The 22,377-nt window shown below is 38.9% G+C and overlaps 2 pseudogenes; both read left to right on the top strand.

Annotated features, from left to right (window-relative positions):
* The first annotated feature begins 486 nt into the window (after positions 1-486).
* On the top strand, positions 487-19,678 carry LOC133750578 (eukaryotic initiation factor 4A-II-like; annotated as a pseudogene).
* Positions 19,679-20,262: 584 nt separating this feature from the next.
* LOC133750571 (large ribosomal subunit protein uL1-like) lies at positions 20,263-21,647 on the top strand (annotated as a pseudogene).
* Positions 21,648-22,377: the final 730 nt, after the last annotated feature.

Below are 22,377 nucleotides of genomic sequence, written 5' to 3'. Positions count from 1 at the left end.
TGTGAACACACTAATCCAAACACAATTACCTGTATATGGGATCCTGCTATGACAAAACCCTTTGCACCAGTGAATGGATCCTTACATAAGTGAATAAACTTAATTCTTAGCTATAAAAATAGTAAGTGTCTCATGAAAGATAACGTCAGGAATAGAAAATCCTTGTTCTCTTGCCCCTCAGAGAGTCAAGAAATTTAAATCATATTTTTAATTTAGCAACATCAATGCACAGTGTAACAGTCTCCTCTTGCTATTTTACTTGGTAGCTTTCACAGGGACTGGCTTTTCTTACAGCTAGGTTATAAGTTGGATAGAGCGCTTCAGCTTTGGAAGAAGTGCTAGTTTTTGATTGTGCCTGGGTCTCTGGAAATGGCAGTAGGCTTTACAGGGTGTGTCATCATGCATCACTTGGGCATGCCCAGGGCAGCAGCAGGGCTGCAGAGAGCAACAGCCATAGCACCAGGGATGCAAGTAGAGTGGAGAACGATGGGTCCTCAGTTCCCACTGGGGACCACCTCAGCTCCCCAGGCCTTGAGGTAAGTACCTCTTGTGCTGGGCTGGCTGTTCTTGGCAGTGCCGTGTGCTACATAGCTTTGGATATTGACCCTTAGTTGTACATTGGGTCTAGTTGGATATGTAAAGTATAACCTCTTCTAAGAGTATGGTGGAATGTTTGGGCACCAGTAGAGTGACATATGTAAGTTACTAGTCTGTAGGACATTCCATACTTTAGTAATGATTCTGTTCTCAAGAAGATGTCATGCTATAGCAGCATGGGCTGTAAGAGTTGGGGGAAACTATGAGTCCCTTTTCTGAAGCCTTGCTAGCGTGAATACTCCAGGCAGCTCCACAAACTGGTCTAAAAGTATATGAAGTCTGGAATGTTCCTCTAGCTAGCATTGCAAAGGCCACAGTCTCTTATGTCTACCATTTCCCCCACAGTATGGTGAGGAGTCATGCTGATTGGAGAGCGGGAGTCACAATTGTCATTTGATTTGTTTCTCTTACCCTGAGTCCCTACACCATACAAGGTTCCTTTCACTTCCTGGTCGAGTTTTCACTGTGTTCTCCTTCAGTAATCAATATTGAAGTACAATCATTTTCTTGTTGCCTTAGCTTTTTATGTAGTGGAAAAGTGTTTAGCACCTCTCTTAACTGTCATAGATCTATCTTTATCACCATTCTTTTGATTTGATTAATTTAGGCTATATTTGAACCATTTGGCTCACCTTTAAAATTGTATACTATTCATAAGAAACTAAGAATAATTAGCAAATAAAAATACTTTTGTTTTAAATAATATTTTAAGACCTTGAAATATCACTCTTTAGCTCTTGGTGCCCTCATTTTGACAATCTATTCCTGTGAAATAAACCCAGACAAAGTATCTGTTCACAGCTAAAAGGATATTTTAAGGAGTCATAAAGTAGGTGACATGTAGCAAGGAAGCTATTTGGTGTTTTCAATCATTGCCGGAAATCATGATTATATACTTTGTTGCCTAACTGAATTTATGTAACAAGCACCATTTAATGAATGAAAAGATGGCTTAATATTTTTAAGTTAGCTAAAAGTCAGTTGGTAGCACAGAAGTGATAAAGATCTAAAAATATAAAAGGCTTTCTTGTATCATTTTCAAAAATAGTTATCAAGACTGAGACGGATTAACATTTTGAGATCCTGTAAGCAAGAAGTACAAAACTCAGGTAATTGCTATTTTACATAATTACATATAATGTGTGTTGAGTATCTACTACAGTGCCTAGCATATAGATAAAGCAGTCACAATATCTTACTATATAAGAGATTAAATGAGCCACTGCAAACTTCGGTAGAAAAGAATAATTGAAAAAGTAACAGTAAGGTTGTAGAATCAATGGAAATCTGGGAGAAACTGAGGGATGAAAGCTAATCATGAGAGCAGTTCCTCAGTAGGAAGCATATCCAACAACACTTCACAGCAAGCTTTGAGAAGTTATTTAGTGACATGGCTGTAGGGTACTCACTAGTATTACTATTGACTCACTTTGCTACTATCTCTGATGGAACTCTCCGATTTATTTAGTGCTCTGGTTTGAACATGGTTTATTCCCTCAAAAGATTAGGTGGAAATTGGATTCCTATTTTCATGATGCTGAGAAGTGGAGCCCTAATGAAGTGAGTAAAAAGATCCTTTATTACAGAACAAGATTAATTTTTGTGATAATGAGTCTTGCTCTTGAGGGACTGAATAGGTTACCACAACAGTGGCTTGTTATAAAGGGATGCTGTCCATCGTCTTATTGTTCTTTTAACTCGTTTCCACCAGTCCTTCCAGTCTGCCATAGTTGAATTGACATGGGACTCTTACCTAAAAGCAAGAAGATATAACATCATGCTATGCACGTCCAATAAATTTTACTTCTATAAGAATTACCCTGTGTGAGGTGTTAGGTGTTCCATTATAGTAACAGAAAATGAACTAAACACTGAAAATTGATCAAATTCCCAAAAGGAATCATCCCATCAATTGAGAATCTATGGTAGGAGAGCAAGACCCAAATTCTTACCAATTATGAAAAATAATCATTGATAAAGCAGTTTACAGGAAGTGAAGAATAGAAAAATTTACTTATAGTGTGATACCACCTTTGTTTTAAGATATCTGTATATTTAAAGATATATGTATATATAAAACATATATGTATATCTATATGTATAAGATATATATATTAAAGATATATGTATATATAAAATATACTCATATGTATTTGAAATACATAATAAAATATAGTAAAATAGCAACTGTGATTAATTTAGAGTACGAGAATGAGTTTACGTACTTGTTTGATTTTAGCTTGCCTGTATTTCTGTGAGTCAGTATAAACAATCTATAAAATAAACATTTTCGTGGTTTAGATTATTCATCTTCTTATTTTTTTCACTGATGCATTCAAAAGATATTTACTGAATAAGTACTAGATTTTAAAAGCCTAGAAACTGGAGGGAACACTACAATGATCAAAAATGATTAGACTTCACCACTGTGAAGTGTTTAGTCAATCAGGAGAGAATATATTATATAAATTCCTAAAGATCTAGAAATGTTGTTTAAGGACAGACTGTAATTTAATTAGTGAAATAAAGTCCAACTGAGGAGTTGTGTAAAAGATAAGATCTGAGAACTACAATAATTGGCTAAAAGAACTATAGGCAGATCAAAAGTAGAGGTAAGGAACAGTAGGAATATTTTCCCATAAAGATCACATAGCAACTGTTTTGAAATCTGTAGGCTACACGATCTTTGCTGCAGTTATTCAAGTCTGCCATTCAGAAGATCAGTCACAGACAAAGAATAACAAGCAAATAAATTGTTTCTTTTTTATACCTGAGTAGTATTCCATAGTGTATATATGCTACAGTTTCCTTATCCATTATCAGTTGATGGACATCTGGGTTGATTCCATAGCTATTGTGAATTGACTTGATATAAACATGGGGGTACAGATAGCTCTTTCATAAGCTGATTTCATTTCCTTTGTAAATTCCAAGGTGTGGGATGGTGGGTGATATGGTAGATCTATTTGCAGGTTTCTGAGAAATTTCCACACCATCTTCCAAAATGGCTGTACTGGTTCACATTCCCAACAACAATGGATTAGGTACCTTTCCCCTCACATCCTCACCAGCATTTATTTCTTTTTGATTTCTGTATAACAGCATTTTAACAGGTGTGAAATGAAATCATATTGTGATTTTAATTCACAATTTTCTGATGCTTACTGATCCTGAGCATTTTTTCATGTGTCTTTTGGACATTTGAATTTCATCTTTTGAAAAATGCCTTTTCAAGTCCTTTGTCCCTTTCTTAACTATATTCCTTGCTTTATTGTTGTTGTGTTTCTTGAGCTTTTCATAGGTTGCTGATATTTATCTCTTATCAGTTACATAGTTTCCAACCATTTTATCCTATTTTGTTGGTTGCCTCTTTTTATTTTACTAATTAAATACTTAATTGAATAAATAAAATACCAAACAAAACACTTTCCAATGCTTTCTTAAAAAAATCAATTTTAAAGGCCTTTCTATTCAGGCTAATGACAAACACAATAAAGGCAGATATGCTAGTTTAACATAATTGGCTGATTTTATACAGCACTTATACCTTTTAGTCCACAAGTATATTATTAAGTGATAGAGAACATCTAATACAACCATTTCTACAGAACTAGGAAATAAATGTCTAAGAAAGAAATATTTTACAGACCCCATCTTTTATACCCACCCCAACAGTCTAACTCTAAAGAGGAATAAGCCAATGACTTTCCTCACAAGAGCTCACAACTAATGTCACTTTGCTATCAATATCTGTATTTCTGATCCACTATGAACATTGAGATAAGATTCAAATATTCCCAAAGAAAGAAGCACAATTTACGTTGTGATCGCCTGTTCAGCAACAGCAAGCACTGCATTCAAACTGTCTCATCCCAGGAATTAAATAAGATCAGCCACATTCATGGGCATTTCCTCCACTGTAGTATTGTAGAAAGTCTCAATGTCATGAAGAATCCTCTTGTCTTCTTTAGTAACAAAGTTTATAGTCATACCTTTCCTCCCAAATTGACCCCCTCTGCCAATTCGACTCGCTCTTTATTCAAACAGTGTACTGTTTCCCTTATGAGTCCATGTCCTAAATTACGTCTACACCATTTCTGAGTGCCATCTCATCTCATCAACTGCTGCTATTGACTCCTGTGAATATAGTTTTCACGACTGGTAGGTAGATCGCAGTTTATAACCAAAGACACTTGTTATACATCAATCCCACGAGCTAACAAGTCAGTAGTGATCAGAACATTACTTGAACCTGATCAGAATTCTCTCATGATGACATCTCTTTCCTTCTGGTCCATGTCACCATGCAAAGCAGAAACGGTGAGGATGCTGGCATGCATTTTCTCAATGAGCCAGTCCACTTTGCACCTTGTATTGAGAAAAGTAACAGCCTGCATAATACTCATTGCTGATCAGTTGATTATTGGGGCATAATTTATGTTCCAAATGGAATACGTGGTGTGAAGTAGAAGTGACAATTTGATGTGGGATCGGTAAATATGTATCCTACTTTTTTTAGGGTATGATGTGATTGCTCAAGCACAGTCAGATACTGGCAAGACAGCCACATTTGCTATTTCCATCCTGCAACAGTTAGAGATCAAGTTCAAGGAGACCCAAGCACTAGTATTGGCCCCCACCAGAGAACTGGCTCAACAGATCCAAAAGGTAATTCTGGCACTTGGAGACTATGTGGGAGCAACTTGTCATGCCTGCATTGGTGGAACAAAGGTTAGGAATGAAATGCAAAAATTGCAGGCAGAAGCACCACATATCATTGTCGGTACACCAGGGAGAGTATTTGATATGTTAAACAGAAGATACCTATCTCCAAAATGGATCAAAATGTTCATTTTGGATGAAGCAGATGAAATGTTGAGCTGAGGGTTTAAGGATCAAATCTATGAGATTTTTCAAAAACTAAATACTAGTATTCAGGTTGTGTTGTTTTCTGCCATGATGCCAACTGATGTGTTAGAAGTGACCAAAAAATTCATGATAGATCATATTTGAATTCTGGTTAAGAAGAAAGAATTGACCCTTGAAGGAATCAAACAGTTCTATATTAACATTAAAAGAGAGAAATGGAAGTTGGATACACTTTGTGACTTGTATGAAACACTGACCATTATGCAGGCTGTTATTTGTCTCAATACAAGGCGCAAAGTGGACAGGTTGCCTCTTTACTTTGCTGAGTGCTTCCTTTGCAGTGCAGAAACTTCTTAGCTTCATGTAATTTCATTTTTCTAGTTTTGCTTTAGTTGACTGTGCTTCTGCGGTCTTTTTTCAAGAAGTCTTTGCCTATGCCAATTCCCCAATGTTCTCAACTGGTAATTTGATGATTTTAGGTCAGCTTTTGTATATGGTTTAAGGTAGGCATCTTGTTTCATATTGCTGTACATGAAGACACAATTTTCCCCGGTCCATTTGTTGAACAGACTGTCCTTTCTCTAATGAATGATTTTATTTCCTTTGCCAAAGATAAGTTGGTTGTAGACTCATGGATTGATTTATGAGGTTTATATTCTGTTCTGTTGGTCTATCCATCTGTTTTTGTACCAGTACCAGGCAGGCTGTTTTGATTATAACTGCCCAGTAGTATGTCTTGAAATCTGGTATTATTATGCTTCCAGCTTTGTTTTTGTTGTTTAAAGTTGCTTTAATTATTCATGATCTCTTCTGCTTTCATATGAATTTTAGCATTGTTTTTCCTAGATCTCAGAAGAAAGTCATTGGTATTTTGATCAGTACCACATTGAATATGTAAATTGCTTTTGATAGTGTGGACAATTTGAAGATATTAGTTCTTCAGATCCACAATCCACAAGCATGGAAGATTTTTTTTTCCATTTTTTCTGTGTCTTCTTCTATTTCTTTTTTAATGTTTTATAAATTTCATCATAGAGATCTTTGACCTTCTTGAATAAATTTATCCCAAGTTATTTTAATTTTTGTAGCTCTTGTGAATGATATTGAACATACAATTTGTTTCTCAGACATGGCATTGTCTCCGTATATCAAACACTATTTTGAGTTCCAATAGTATCTTAGTGGAGTCTCTAGTTTCCCCTATACAAAGAATCATGTAATTTGCCAACAGGGATGATTTGATTTCTTCCTTTCTATTTTATATTCCTTTAATTTTTTTGGCCTAATAGCTCTGGCTAAAATTTCCAGAACTATATTGAATAATAATAGTGAAAGGAGGTATCCTTGTCAGATTCTGGATCTTAACGGAAATTATTTTGACTTTTCCCCATTCAATACGATTTCTGCTGTGTCTTTGTTAGATGTTGCCTTGATTGTGTTGAGGAATGTTCTTGCTGTGCTCAATTTTTTTTAGATTTTTGATCATGAAATGATATTTTATTTTACCAAATGCTTTCTCTATATCTATTGAGATAATCATCTTTTAATTTGATAATGTGATGTATCACATTTATTGATTTTCCTATGTTGAACCATCCTTGCATACGAGGGATAAATCCAACTTAATCCTGATAAGTGATCTTTCTGATGTATTGTTGGATTCAGTTAGCTAGCAATTTGTTGAGGATTTTTCCATCTACGTTCATCAGTGATATTTTTCTATAGTTCACCTTCTCTGTTGTATCTCTTTCCGGTTTAGAAATTAAGATAATGCTGGCCTGGTGGAAGGAGTTTGGAAGGATCCCTTCCCTTTAAATTATTTTTAATAGTTTGAGGAAAATTAGAATTATTTTGTCTTTAAAAGCTGGTAGAATTCAACAGTGAAGCCATCTGGTCCTGGGATTTTTTGTTGACAGAGTCCTTACTACTGATTCAATCTCTGCCTTCCCCAACAATCATGCACCAAAGTAAAGATGTGTGAGCTCTTTGAAACAAAGCTTTCATCCCCAAGTAAGATAGGCCTCTTCAAAATCCATTGCTTCTGGTACTGGCATTTTGGACCAGCAGGTTAATCCTCATCCTATGACACAAACATCCCATACCTGAGGATGGATTTAAATCCTAGCTGCTTCGCTTCCAATTTAGTTCCATGTTAGCATGCCTGAAAGTCAGCACAAGGCGAGCAAGCATTTGAGGCACTGCCACCCATTTTGGAGACCCAGATGAAGTTCCAGGCTCCTGATTTCAGGTTGGTCCAGTCCTGTATGTTGTGGTCATTTGGGAGATTCTCTCTCTCTCTCTCTCTCTTTCTCTCTCTCACTCTTTCTCTCTCTCTCTCTCTCTCTCTCTCTCTCTCTCTCTCTCTCTCCTCTCAGCTCTGCCTTTCACATATATAAATATATTTTTTAAAAAGTGCTGATACCTCCGGGGTCATCCCCAAGAAGCCTTTCCCAGTGCCTATATCTTGCAGGGTTTCTCTGATGTTCTGTAATAATTTGATGGTGTCGGGTCATACATTTAGATCTTTAATCCATGTTGAGTGGATTTTTGTGTAAGGTGACCCCAGAGGCACAGGCAGTCCAAGCCAAAATTAACATTTGGGATTGCATCAAATTGAAAAGTTTCTGTACTACAAAAGAAACAGTAGGAAAATGAAGAGGCAACCAATAGGGTGGGAAAAATATTTGCAAACTATGCAACAGATAAAGGATTAATAGCCAGAATCTAAAAAGCGATCAAGAAAATCCACAGGCCGGCGCCGCAGCTCACTAGGCTAATCCTTCACCTTGCGGCGCTGGCACACCGGGTTCTAGTCCCAGTTGGAGCACCGATCCTGTCCCGGTTGCTCCTCTTCCAGGCCAGCTCTCTGCGTGGCCAGGGAGTGCAGTGGAGGATGGCCCAAGTGCTTGGGCCCTGCACCCCATGGGAGACCAGGAGAAGCACCTGGCTCCTGCCATCGGATCGGCGCGATGCGCAGGTCGCAGCGCCAGCCGCGGCGGCCATTGGAGGGTGAACCAACGGCAAAAGGAAGACCTTTCTCTCTGTCCCTCTCTCTCTCACTGTCCACTCTGCCTGTCAAAAAAAAAAAAAAAAACTTAAAAAAAAAAAAAAGAAAATCCACAACAACAAAACAAACAACCCACTTAACAGATGGGCCAAGGACCTCAATAGACATTTTTCAAAAGAGGAAATCCAAATGGCCGACAGGCACATGAAAAAATGTTCAGGATCACTAGCCATCAGGGAAATGCAAATCAAAACCATAATGGGATTTCACCTTACCCACATTAGAATGGCTTACATACAGAAATCAACTAACAACATATGTTGGTGATGATGTGGAGAGTAAGGGACAATAATGCACTGTTGGTGGGAATGCAAACTGGTTAAGCCACTATGGAGGTCAGTTTGTAGATTCCTCAGAATCCTGAATATAACCCTACCACATGAACCAGACATCCCACTTTAACCAAAGGAAATTAAAATGGCAAACAAAAAAGCTGTCTGCACCTTAATATTTATTGCAGCTCAATTCACAATAGCTAAGACCTGAAAACAACCCAAATGGCCATCATCAATAGACTGGATAAAGAAATTATGGGACATGTACTCTGTAGAATACTCTACAGCAGTCAAAAACAATGAAATACGGTCATTTGCAACAAAATGGAGCAATTTGGAAAACATCATGTTGAGTGAAATAAGCCAGTCCCAAGAGGACAAATATCATATGTTCCCCTGATCGAGGACAACTAACTGTGCTCCTAAAAGGAAACCTGTTACAATGAAATGAATGCTATGAGAAACAGTGACTTGATCAGCCCTTTCCTGACTGTTGAGAAAGAACTTAATACTTTATTCCTTTTAGTATTTTTTTGTTCTACTTAATACCATTGGTTGAACTCTTTAATTAACACACAATCATTCTTAGGTGTTTAAATTTGACTGAAAACTGATCCCCGTTAAATATAAGAGTGAGAATAAGAGAGGGAGAAGATGTACAGATCAGCACATGCTCAGTCAGACTTATCCCTAATGGTGGAATTAGAAACGTGCCAGGGGATTCTAATTTAATCCCATCAAGGTGGCATGTACCAATGCCATCTCACTAGTCCAAGTGATCAGTTTCAGTTCATAATTGATCATAATGATAGGATTAAATGTCAAGGGGAATCACATAAACAAGACCAGTGTCTGCTAATACTAACTGAGAGAATTAAAAACGAGAGAACAATCCAACATGGGAAGCGGGATACACAGCAGACCCATAGATGGCAGATGCCCTAAACATCACTCTGGCCTCAGAATCAGCACTTAAGGCATTCAGATCTGGCTGAAGAGCCCGTGAGAGTATTGTAGGCATGGAAAGCTAAGACGCTCTGGCAAAAAAAAAGACCTAAATGAAAGATCTCTCTGAGTGAGATCCCAGCGGAAAGAACGGGCCATCAAAGAAGGAGGTACCTTTGTCTGAAGGGAGGATAGAACTTCCACTTTGACTATGGCCTTGTCTAAATAAGATCGGAGTTGGCGAACTCAAGAGGCTTCCATAGTCTTGGCAGCTCATGACAAGAGCCCTAAAAAGAATGTCAATTATTAAATCAACAACAGGAGTCACTGTGCACTTATTCCCCATGTAAGATCTGTGTCCTTAATGTGTTGTACTATGTGATTTAATGCTATAATTAGTACTCAAACAATACTTTATACTTTGTATTTCTGTGTGGGTGCAAACTGTTGAAATCCTTACTTAGTATACATTAAGTTGATCTTCTGTATATAAAGATAATTGAAAATGAATCTTGGGCCGATGCTGTGGCTCACTTGGCTAATCCTCTTCCTGCAGTGCCAGCACCCCGGGTTCTCATTCTAGTTGGGGTGCCGGGTACTAGTCCCAGTTGCTTCTATTCCAGTCTAGCTCTCTCTGTGGCCCGGGAGGGCAGTGGAGGATGGCCCAAGTGCTTAGATCTCTGCACCCGCATGGAAGACCGGGAGGAAGTACTTGGCTCCTGGCTTCTTCGGATGGGCACAGTGCCAGCCATAGTGACCATTAAGGGAGTGAACCAGCAGAAGGAAGATCTTTCTCTCTGTCTCTCATTGTCTATAACTCTCTCTCTCTCTCTCTCTCTCTCTCTCTCACTGTCTAACTCTGCCTGCTATAAAAATAAAAAAATAAATAAATAAATAAAAAGAAAATGAATCTTGATGAAGAATGTGATGGGAGAGATAGTGGGAGATGGGATCCTTGAGGTTGGGAGGGTGGTTATTGTGGAAAAAGCCGCTATAATACAAAATCTGTACTTTGCAAATTTCTATTTTTAAATAAAACTAAAAAAGAAGTACTGATACGATAATTTGAAATGTTCACTCTCATGAACTATGAGAAAACACATTTCTATTTTTAATCCACCCTGTCAATCAAAGTGGGAGCTAGGACATGCATCAAGTAATGATAATTCTAATCAAAGCAACTAATGTACCACACTAATAAAAGGAATTATTAATATGGGAAAATGTAAGGCAAGGGAGAGGGATTATGGGACTGCTCTGTACTCTGTTTAATTTTTCTGTAAGGCAAAAACTTTGTAAGAAAGAAGTGAATGCCATTATTTAAACAAAGGAAAAACAATTTGAAGCATGAACATGTTTTCATGGCCCCATTAATCATCCTTTAAACCACAATCCTTGATAGAAGTAGAAAATACTTACAAAGCAGACACTGACCATGAATTTGAATCTTTCTTTCTCCAATTAAATGTAAATTTGGGATATTTATTAAAAATTCTTCAGTGCTTAATATTTTTAAAACGCATTCCTACAAAAACATGAATCTGTGTAAACATTTATAGACTCCCTTTTCTTCCACACGTATCTACTGAGACACCCCCAGGAGATAGCTCAATGTGCAGATAATGCTGAAATCTATGCTGTTTTCTATACATGCATACCTATAAAAAGGGTTGGTTCACTCATTCAGCACAGTAACATTTTAGTAATGATAAATAATATGGAAATAGAAAAATATAATAGCATTCTATAATCAAGTTATATAGATGTGGATTTTTTTCACAAAATATTTTACTGTACTTTGCTCACCCTCCTTGTGATAATGCAAGATGATACAATGCCATTGTGATGAAATAAAGTGAGAAGAAATACACAGATATTTTGGTATATCTTTTTTAAAAGGTTTATTAGTAAGTCTTCCATCCTCTGGTTCACTCCCCCACTGGCCGCAATGGCCTGAGCTGAGGTGATCCAAAGTCAGGAGCCAAGAGCTTCTGGGTTTCCCATGCAGATGCAGGTGCCCAAGGTCTTGGGCCATCTCTTACTGCTTTCCTAGGCCATAGCAGAGAGCTGGTTTGGAAGTGCAGCATCTGGGACTCCAGCCGGCATCCATACGGGATGCTGGCTCTCAGGTGGGAGCTTTACCTGCTATGCCACAGTGCCAGCCCCTTGTTGTATCTTTACGCTTCTACATAAGGATTGGTTGAACACAAGCTCTGCCACTGCATGGTAGTCAACCTGATGGTAAATGAGATGACTAATCGGCAGTTAGTGTATTCAATCAGGATATGCTGGACAAAGGGTTGATTCACGAAGTAGTGGGACAGCATGAGCTTTCATCACACATCTTAGGACGGCACATACTATAAACCTCATGAATGATTTTTTCCTAAATTTTCCACTGAATATTTTCAGGCGGTAGGTGACTGCTGGTAATTGAAACTGCAGAAAGTGTGTCTCAGATAAGGGAGGATTATTCAGATTGTTTCTTGAACAACTTTGTGATTGTTTATTGTAGCTTTATTGTATTAAGAGAAGGTGTTTACTTGATAGATTTAAGATATGTTTACCGAAACAAAAATAATAAATTCATCTTTTTCCATGAAAGCCACCAAGAAAATATTGAATTAATATAGAATGGCCAATGTAATGTCTTCATATATTATTTTAAGGTATATATATATATATATATATATATATCTTAAATATGTATATAATATCTATTATATATATATATATATTTTTTTTTCTTGGCTGGCGCCACAGCTCAATAGGCTAATCCTCCACCTGTGGCTCCTGCACACCAGGTTCTAGTCCTGGTCGGGGCGCCGGATTCTGTCCCGGTTGCTCCTCTTCCAGTCCAGCTCTCTGCTGTGGCCCGGGAGTGCAGTGGAGGATGGCCCAAGTGCTTGGGCCCTACACCCGCATGGGAGACCAGGAGAAGCACCTGGCTCCTGCTATAGGATCAGCACGGTGCGCAGGCTGCAGCGGCCATTGAGGGGGATGAACCAACGGAAAAGGAAGACCTTTCTCTCTCTCTCACTCTCTCTCTCTCTCTCTCTCTCTCAAAAAAAAGGATATATGTATATTTTTCTTAATTATTTGATGATAGAGTTATTGCATACTTACAAAATTAGTAAAAATGCTATTTTGCTCAAAAGAGACAGAGGACCTAGCCTGAAGTGGTTTACATATAGTTTACAGAGTAAATCAACTAACTGAAATAAACTAAATAAAGCAATAATAATAAAAACAATCACTGTGAAATAGCAGTGCAGACCATCTAACTGGGGGGCCTGGTCAGGAAAGACATATATGGGAGATAAACATAAGCTGGGGCTTGAAGGTCAGAAGGAACCAGACAGGAAGCAAAGCAAGGAAGAGATCATTTTAGAAAGAGACCAAACTACAGAGTTGAAGAAGTAAGAAAAATCATGGATCTCCTAGATTGGTAGGAGGACAGATTTGCCCTTGTGTTACTTGGTCATGAAATAACAATGCGGAATGTTGTTGGCAGAAATGAAAGGCACAGCTTCCTGCTTGGAACCTGTGATGGTCCATGTGTAAACTTGATTAGTTCATAATATCCAGATATTTGTCCAAGCGTTAATCGAGATGGTCCTGTAAAAGCATGCTTTTGATTAGATTCCGCTAAAATCAATAGATTTTCATTAAGGCAGAGTGTCCTACATAATGTGCTTATCTTATCAATCAAAAGCTTTCATAGAAAATAGACTCACCTCCCTGAGGAAAGAAGAATTTAAATCAGCATGTCACCTTTGAACTGCAACTCTTTCCTTTATCTCAACCCTACAGGCCTATGAGAAGGAGAGAGGGAGGGAATGAGAGTAGAAGGTGTCTTGCATCTCATAACAATGTGTGGTTACTGATGAATCACACATATCTTGATGTGTAGTAGCCTTGGTGTATAGTAGGCTATATCATCTACATGTTTAAGTACAATAGTACAATCTGTAATGTTCACACAATGACATAATTTTCTAGCAATGTGTTGCTTATAACCTATGCCCATTGTTGTCACACAACACACACACACACACACACACACTGCTGTTTTTATTTGTATGGGAACCAGGACTAATACAGAATTTCAGAAAGAATAACTTGAAATCTGAATAGTAGAGAAGTGCTTGTAGATCCTTGCTTAGGAAGAGATAGATGGCTCTGGAAGCCATGTTGATTGAAGCTCACAGAAAAAAAGGACCAATTACCTATTGCATGGACTTTTGTCTTTAAAAATGACATAATGAAGGCCGGCCCGCGGCTCACTAGGCTAATCCTCCGCCTTGCGGCGCCGGTACACCGGGTTCTAGTCCTGGTCGGGGCATTGATCCTGTCCTGGTGGCCCTTTTCCAGGCCAGTTCTCTGCTGTGGCCCGGGTAGGCAGTGGAGGATGGCCCAAGTGCTTGGGCCCTGCACCCCATGGGAGACCAGGATAAGCCCCTGGCTCCTGCCATCGGATCAGCGTGGTGCGCCGGGCGCAGCGCGCTACCGCGGCAGCCATTGGAGGGTGAACCAACGGCAAAAGGAAGACCTTTCTCTCTGTCTCTCTCTCACTGTCCACTCTGCCTGTCAAAAATTTTTAAAAAAAAAATGACATAATGAAGTGGCATTTATAAGATTTTTTTTCTGAGCATTTTCTTTTTTTTTTTTTTACAATTTTTATTTAAGATTTTTTCTTTTTTTTTCTTTTTTTTAATTTTTTATTTTTTTAAATATTTTTTTATTAAACTTTTATTTAATGAATATAAATTTCCAAAGTATAGCTTATGGGTTACAATGGCTTCCCCCCTCCCATAACTTCCCTCCTGCCCACAACCCTCCCCTTTCCCGCTCCCTTTCCCCTTCCATTCATGTAAAGATTCATTTTCAATTCTCTTTATATACAGAAGATCAGTTTAGTATATATTAGGTAAAGATTTCAACATTTTGCCCATATAGCAACATAAAGTGAAAAAAACTACCATTGGGTTACTAATTATAGCATTAAATAGCAATGTACAGCACATTAAAGACAGAGATCCTACATAATTTTTTTCAAATTAATTAATTTTCTATGCCATTTCCTTTTTAACACCAGGTTGTTTTTTTTCATTTCCAATTCTCTTTATATACAGAAGATCAATTCAGTATATAATTAGTAAAGACCTCATCAGTTTGTGCCCACACAGAAACACAAAGTATAAAAATACTCTTTCAGTACTAGTTATAGCATCACTTCGCTTTAGACAACACATTAGGGACAGATCCCACATGGGGTGTAAGTACACAGTGACTCCTGTTGCTGATTTAACAATTTGACACTCCTGTTCATGGCGTCAGTCATCTCCCTAGGCTCTAGTCATGAGTTGCCAGGGCTATGGAAGCCTTTAGAGTTCGTTGACTTTGATCTTATTCTGACAGGGTCATAGTCAAAGTGGAAGTTCTCTCCTCCCTTCGGAGAAGGGTACCTCCTTCTTTGATGGCCCCGTTCTTTCCACTGGGATCTCACTCACAGAGATCATTCATTTAGGTCTTTTTTTTTTTTCCATGATATCTTGGCTTTCCATGTCTGCTATACTCTCATGGGCTCTTCAGCCAGATACGAATGCCTTGAGGGCTGATTCTGAGGCCAGAGTTCTTTTTTTATTTATTAAACTTTTATTTAATGAATATAAATTTCCAAAGTACAGCCCATGGACTACAATGGCTTCCCCCTCCCAAAACTTCCCTCCCACCCACAACCCTCCCCTTTCCCGCTCCCTCTCCCCTTCCAATCACATCATGATTCATTTTAAATTATCTGTATATACAGAAGATCAGTTTAGTATATATTAGGTAACGATTTCAATAGTTTGCCCCCATATAGCAACACAAAGTGAAAAAAAATACTGTTGGAGTACTAGTTATAGCATTAAATAACAGTGTACAGCACATTAAAGACAGAGATCCTACATAATATTTCTTTTAAAAAATTAATTAATTTTTATGCCATTTGCAATTTAACACCAGGTTTTTTTTTTCATTTCCAATTATCTTTATATACAGAAGATCGATTCAGTATATAATTAGTAAAGATTTCATCAGTTTGTACCCACGCAGAAACACAAAGTGTAAAAATACTGTTTCAGTACTAGTTATAGCATCACTGCACTTTAGACAACACATTAAGGACAGATCCCACATGGGGTGTAAGTACACAGTGACTCCTGTTGCTGACTTAACAATTTGACACTCCTGTTCATGGCGTCAGTCATCTCCCTAGGCTCTAGTCATGAGTTGCCAGGGCTATGGAAGCCTTTAGAGTACGCTGACTTTGATTTATTCCAATAGGGTCATAGTCAAAGTGGAAGTTCTCTCCTCCCTTCAGAGAAAGGTACCTCCTTCTTTGATGGCCCCGTTCTTTCCACTGGGATCTCACTCACAGAGATCTTTCATTTAGGTCTTCTTCTTTTATTTTTTCCTGGTATCTTGGCTTTCCATACCTACAATACTCTCATGGGCTCTTCAGCCAGATCCGAATGCCTTGAGGGCTGATTCTGAGGCCACAGTGTTGTTTAGGACATCTGCCATTCTATGAGTCCGCTGTGTATCCCACTTCCCATGTTGGATCCTTCTCTCCCTTTTTGATTCTATCAGATAGTATTAGCAGACACTTGTCTTGTTTGTGTGATCCCTTTGACTCTTAGACCTATCAGAGCCATCAATTGTGAACCAAAATTGATCACTTTGACTAGTGAGATGGCATTGGTACATGCCACCCTGATGGGATTGTATTGGAATCCCCTGGCACATTTCTAAATCCATCACTTGTGACAAGTCCGATTGAGCATGTCCCCAATTGTACATCTCCTCCCTCTCTTTTTCCCACTCTTATATTTAACAGGGATCACTTTTCAGTTAAAATTTAAACACCTAAGAATAATTGTGTGTTAATTACAGAGTTCAACCAATAGTACTAGAACAACAACAACAACAACAACAACAAATACTAAAAAGGATAAAGTGTTACATTGTACATCTAGAGTCAGGACAAGAGCTGATCAGGTCATTGTTTCTTATAGTGTCCATTTCACTTCCACAGGTTTCCCCTTTGATGCTCAGTTGTCACCAATCAGGGAAAACAAATGATATTTGTGTCTTTGGGACTGGCTTAATTCACTCAGCATGATGTTTTCCAGATTCTTCCATCTTGTTGAAAATGACCGGGTTTCATTGTTTCTTACTGCTGTATAGTATTCTATGGAGTACATGTCCCATAATTTCTTTCTCCAGTCTACTGTTGATGGGCATTTGGGTTGGTTCCAGGTCTTAGCTAGTGTGAATTGAGCTGCAATAAACATTAATGTGCAGATGGCTTTTTTGTTTGCCAAATTAATTTCCTTTGGGTAAATTCCAAGGAGTGGGATGGCTGGGTTGTATGGTAGGGTTATGTTCAGGTTTCTGATCATCTTACTTTTTGTAATACATTTTACCAACAGAGAAAATGCTCAGGTTTACAAAAAAGTAAGATCATGTGAGTGCTTTTTTTTCCTTTCAGAATTGATTTTTTGCTATATTCTTTAATTAAAATTTTAAAATATTTTATTGAAAACCAATTTGCATTCCAAGAAATTCATAAAAGTGTACAGATCAGCTCTTGTCCTGACTCTAGATGTACAATGTAACACTTTATCCTTTTTAGTATTTGTTGTTGTTGTTGTTGTTCTAGTACTAGTGGTTGAACTCTGTAATTAACACACAATTATTCTTAGGTGTTTAAATTTTAACTGAAAAGTGATCCCTGTTAAATATAAGAGTGGGAATAAGAGAGGGAGGAGATGTACAATTTGGGATCTGCTCAATCTGACTTGACCCAAATGTTGGAGTTAGAAATGTGCCAGGGGATTCCAATACAATCCCATCAAGGTGGCATGTACCAATGCCATCTCACTAGTCAAAGTGATCAATCTCAGTTCAAAATTGATGACTCTGATAGGTCTAGGAGTCAAAGGGATCACACAGACAAGACTAGTGTCTGCTAATACTATCTGATAGAATCAAAAAGGGAGAGAAGGATCCAACATGGGAAGTTTGATACACAGCAGACTCATAGAATGGCAGATGTCCTAAACAACACTGTGGCCTCAGAATCAGCCCTCAAGGCATTCGGATCTGGCTGAAGAGCCCATGAGAGTATTGTAGGTATGGAAAGCCAAGATACCATGGAAAAAAAAAGAAGACCTAAATGAAAGATCTCTGTGAGTGAGATCCCAGTGGAAAGAACGGGGCCATCAAAGAAGGAGGTACCTTTCTCTGAAGGGAGGAGAGAACTTCCACTTTGACTATGACCCTATTGGAATAAATCAAAGTCAGCGTACTCTAAAGGCTTCCATAGCCCTGGCAACTCGTGACTAGAGCCTAGGGAGATGACTGACGCCATGAACAGGAGTGTCAAATTGTTAAGTCAGCAACAGGAGTCACTGTGTACTTACACCCCATGTGGGATCTGTCCTTAATGTGTTGTCTAATGTGCAGTGATGCTATAACTAGTACTGAAACAGTATTTTTACACTTTGTGTTTCTGCATGGGTACAAACTGATGAAATCTTTACTAATTATATACTGAATCAATCTTCTGTATATAAAGATAATTGGAAATAAAAAAAAAAACCTGGTGTTAAATTGCAAATGGCATAAAAATTAATTAATTTTTTAAAAGAAATATTATGTAGGATCTCTGTCTTTAATGTGCTGTACACTGTTATTTAATGCTATAACTAGTACTCCAACAGTATTTTTTTTCACTTTGTGTTGCTATATGGGGGCAAACTATTGAAATCGTTACCTAATATATACTAAACTGATCTTCTGTATATACAGATAATTTAAAATGAATCATGATGTGATTGGAAGGGGAGAGGGAGCGGGAAAGGGGAGGGTTGTGGGTGGGAGGGAAGTTTTGGGAGGGGGAAGCCATTGTAACCCATAAGCTGTACTTTGGAAATTTATATTCATTAAATAAAAGTTTAATTAAAAAAAAAGAATCTGATAGAGTCCTGGTCCCTGCACTACGAACCTAATAAAGGCCCAGAAATGACTTTTTAAACATTTTTAAAGATGTATGTATTTATTTGAAATGCAGTGTTACAGTTAGGTAGAAGCAGAGAGAGAGAGAGAGGAGAGAGAGACAGAGAGAGTAAACGAGGAAGATCTTCCAGTCACAGTTTAACATCACTCCATCCACATAATAGAACAAGAGGACCAACTTTCTCTGAACTTTGTTGAAGCTGGACAAAAAACTAAACTTGGGGTGATGGAGTGGGGAGCATGACACCAGGGAGAGGGTGGCCATGGCTGTATGGGAGAGAGGACAATGGCAGCCTGGCCCAAGCCCTGCCAAATGGGAGACCTGGCTGAGGCACATCTGCTGCCATACTGTTTCTCATGAGACCAGATCTCAGTCCATATGCAGCCATTAGGGGAAATCATGTCCAACCCTCCTTCCCATCAGAGATCATCTCGTTCTTCCTAGCTACACACTCAGAACAACAAATTCTCTACCCCTTGAGGGTGGGGATACTGTGACTGCCAATGGACAGCTCTCTGTTGCTGAGTCTGACTTCTGGGTGACTACTGAGCAGGCCTTGAGGTGGACCATAGGCTCAGCATTGTCCTTAGCATCAGAATATTCAACCACTGCAACTGTTGGTTTATCTCTGGTGTCAGGTATAGACAGGAGGGACAAAAAAAACCCTCCTTCCAGGACACAGTTTGTATCTTTCATCATATTCAGATCTGCCCTTGCCTCTTCTAAGGTTACTTCAAGCCCAATTCTGAGGTATCTTCCTGCAATCTAGCATTTTGTTCTGCCCACAAGGCAATTAGAAAGACCTACCCTGTGAACCCTGCCATTTCTGGGAGCCTTTTTCTCCATTCTAGAGAATGAAGTGTCTACTTCTGCCCATTTCTTTTTTGGTGTTGTTGACAGGCAGAGTGGACAGTGAGAGAGAGAGACAGAGAGAAAGGTTTTCCTTCGGTTGGTTCACCCCTCAATGGCCGCTGCGGCTGGTGCACCACGCTGATCCGAAGCCAGGAGCCAGGTGCTTCCTCCTGGTCTCCCATGCAGGTGCAGGGCCCAAGCACTTGGGCCATCGTCCACTGCCCTCCCAGGCCACAGCAGAGAGATGGACTGGAAGAGGGGCAACCGGGACAGAATCTGGCGCCTCGACCAGGACTAGAACCTGGTATGACAGTGCCGCAGATGGAGGATTAGCCTATTGAGCCACGGCACCAGCCTACTTCTGTCCATTTCTAGGGGGCATCCAAGAAGATAAGGTCATAGCCACAAAAGGCCACAGATTCATGGCCAATCTCCCTGAATCTCACCCTCTTACAGGGCAGAAGGCTCCATGCTGGCCTGAGGTGAATCCTGCAGACTATGCTTAGCTCCAGGAAGACTAGATTTGGATTCTGACAGGTCAAAGAAATGCTGTGGAGCCAACCATAGATTCATACCTCTTTATTCTCACAATGGTGGAGAAGTTCATACAGGAAATCTGCTATACTCAAGATGGCAGGCAAGAATACAAATGATTATGTGCAATACTGGTAGATAGCCAAGTGGTTGCATAGAAGAATTGAATCGTTGACTGGGCTATCCTACTAGCAGAAATGTATCAGCTACTAGGCTTGTTGACTTCAAGAATGTTATCAGTTTTGAGGAAAAGGCATTAACTTACATTCCTTTCATACACACACACATACACACACATGCGCACACACATAAACATACACATGCATACACATACTCCACAAGCAACAAATAGAACTAAGTAATAATTTCAGCAAAATTGGAAGCCAGGATGACTATAAAAATCAGATGCATTTTCACATATTAGCAATGAACAAATGAATACTCTGAAAATGAAGTTAAGAAACTAATTTAAAATCATTAAAGGAAAGAAAATACTTATGAATTAATATAAGAAAAAAATAGAAACTCTTATATACTAATATACTAATAATTAAAATATATAGTTGCAAGAAAGTAAGGATCTAATAACGGAAACACAACTCAGGTTAATTTGGGGGATGTTTTTATTCATAAGGCTTGATTACTTCTCAAATTGATCTGTAGATTCAGCACAGTCCCAGTCAAAATTCTAGCTGCCTTTCATTCTTTGCAGATATGAATATGCAAATCCTAGAATTCCTGCAGAAGTACAAAAGATCCTGAATAGTTAAAACAAAATGGGACCTTCTTCCTGTTAACGTGGAATGTGGAATCAGGAGCAACAAAGTCTTTCACGACACCTTGTAATGAGGTGGTGAGGGAAGTCCTGCCCAGGAATCTGCACAGTGCTGGAATTTTTTGGAAGCCATGGAGCTGCAGATGAGCTTGAAGAATTATCTTCCCCAAAACAACAAACGCTTCTTGGTCATCATCTGGCTGAAGTCGACTTCCTACCCCAATTTCTCCATGTGTGTCCTGGATCAGCAGAAACACTGTGATGAGACCAATGCTGTGGATACACCCACATGGACATCAAGGCTCTAAACAAGCTCAAGAAGAGCAAAAAGCTGGTCAAAGAGCTCTCCAAGAAGTATTATGCCTTTCTGACTTCAGAGTCTCTGATCAATCAGATCCCATGAAACCTGGGCCCACCAAAATAAGGCTGGCAAGTTCCCTCCTTTGCTGACACTCAATGATATCATGGTGGCCAAAACTGATTAGGTCCACAATCAAATTCCAGATGAGGGAGGTGCTGTCTCTGGCCATGGCAGTTGGCCACCTGAAGATGACAGATGATGAGCTTGTGTGCAATAGCCACCTGGCTGTCAACTTCCTGGAATCATTGCTCAAGAAGTGGCAGAAATTCAAGAGCACCGTGGGCAAGCCTCAGCACCTGTACTAAAGCACATCTAATAAACTACAGTGCCATCAAAGAAAGGGGGAAGTGAATAATTATAAAATTGTAGGACTCTCATTTCCCAATTTCAAAACTTTCTATAAAGCTGTTTTCCTACTGGCATAAGGAAGACATAAAGATCAATAGAATAGAGTTGAGAAATCAGGAAAAATATCCATACACCAATTGTCAACTGACTCTCCCTAGCATTCAATGGGGAAGGAATAATGTTTTTAAGAAATGTAACTGATCAATTCAACATGCAAGGGCCGACACCGTGGCTCACTTGGTTAATCCTCCATCTGTAGTGCCGGCATCCCATGTGGGTGCCGGGTTCTAGTCCCAGTTGCTCCTCTTTCAGTCCAGCTCTCTGCTGTGCCCCGGGAGGGCAGTGGAGGATGGCCCAAGTGCTTGGGCCCCTGCATCTGCTTGGGAGAAGCACCTGGCTGCTGGCTTCAGATAGGCACAGCGCGCCAGCCGTAGCAGCCACTTGGGTGGTGAACCAACAGAAGGAAAAGACCTTTCTCTCTGTCTCTCCCTCTCACTGTCTCTTTCAAATAAATAAATAAATAAATAACAATTCAACATGCATTTTAAGCAATTAATTGTTAGATATAACAAAGGCTCATGAACAAAAATTTGATTAGTTTTATGTAACAAAAATTAAAGTATCATCAAAATTAAAATTTTCAATCTTCAAAAACACAAGGAAATAAAAATGATAAGCTATAGGCTT

The sequence above is a fragment of the Lepus europaeus genome, chromosome 2 (genome assembly GCF_033115175.1).
Source record: "Lepus europaeus isolate LE1 chromosome 2, mLepTim1.pri, whole genome shotgun sequence".
Classification (NCBI taxonomy): Eukaryota; Metazoa; Chordata; class Mammalia; order Lagomorpha; family Leporidae; genus Lepus; species Lepus europaeus.
This window is presented reverse-complemented; position numbering and strand designations above follow the sequence as displayed.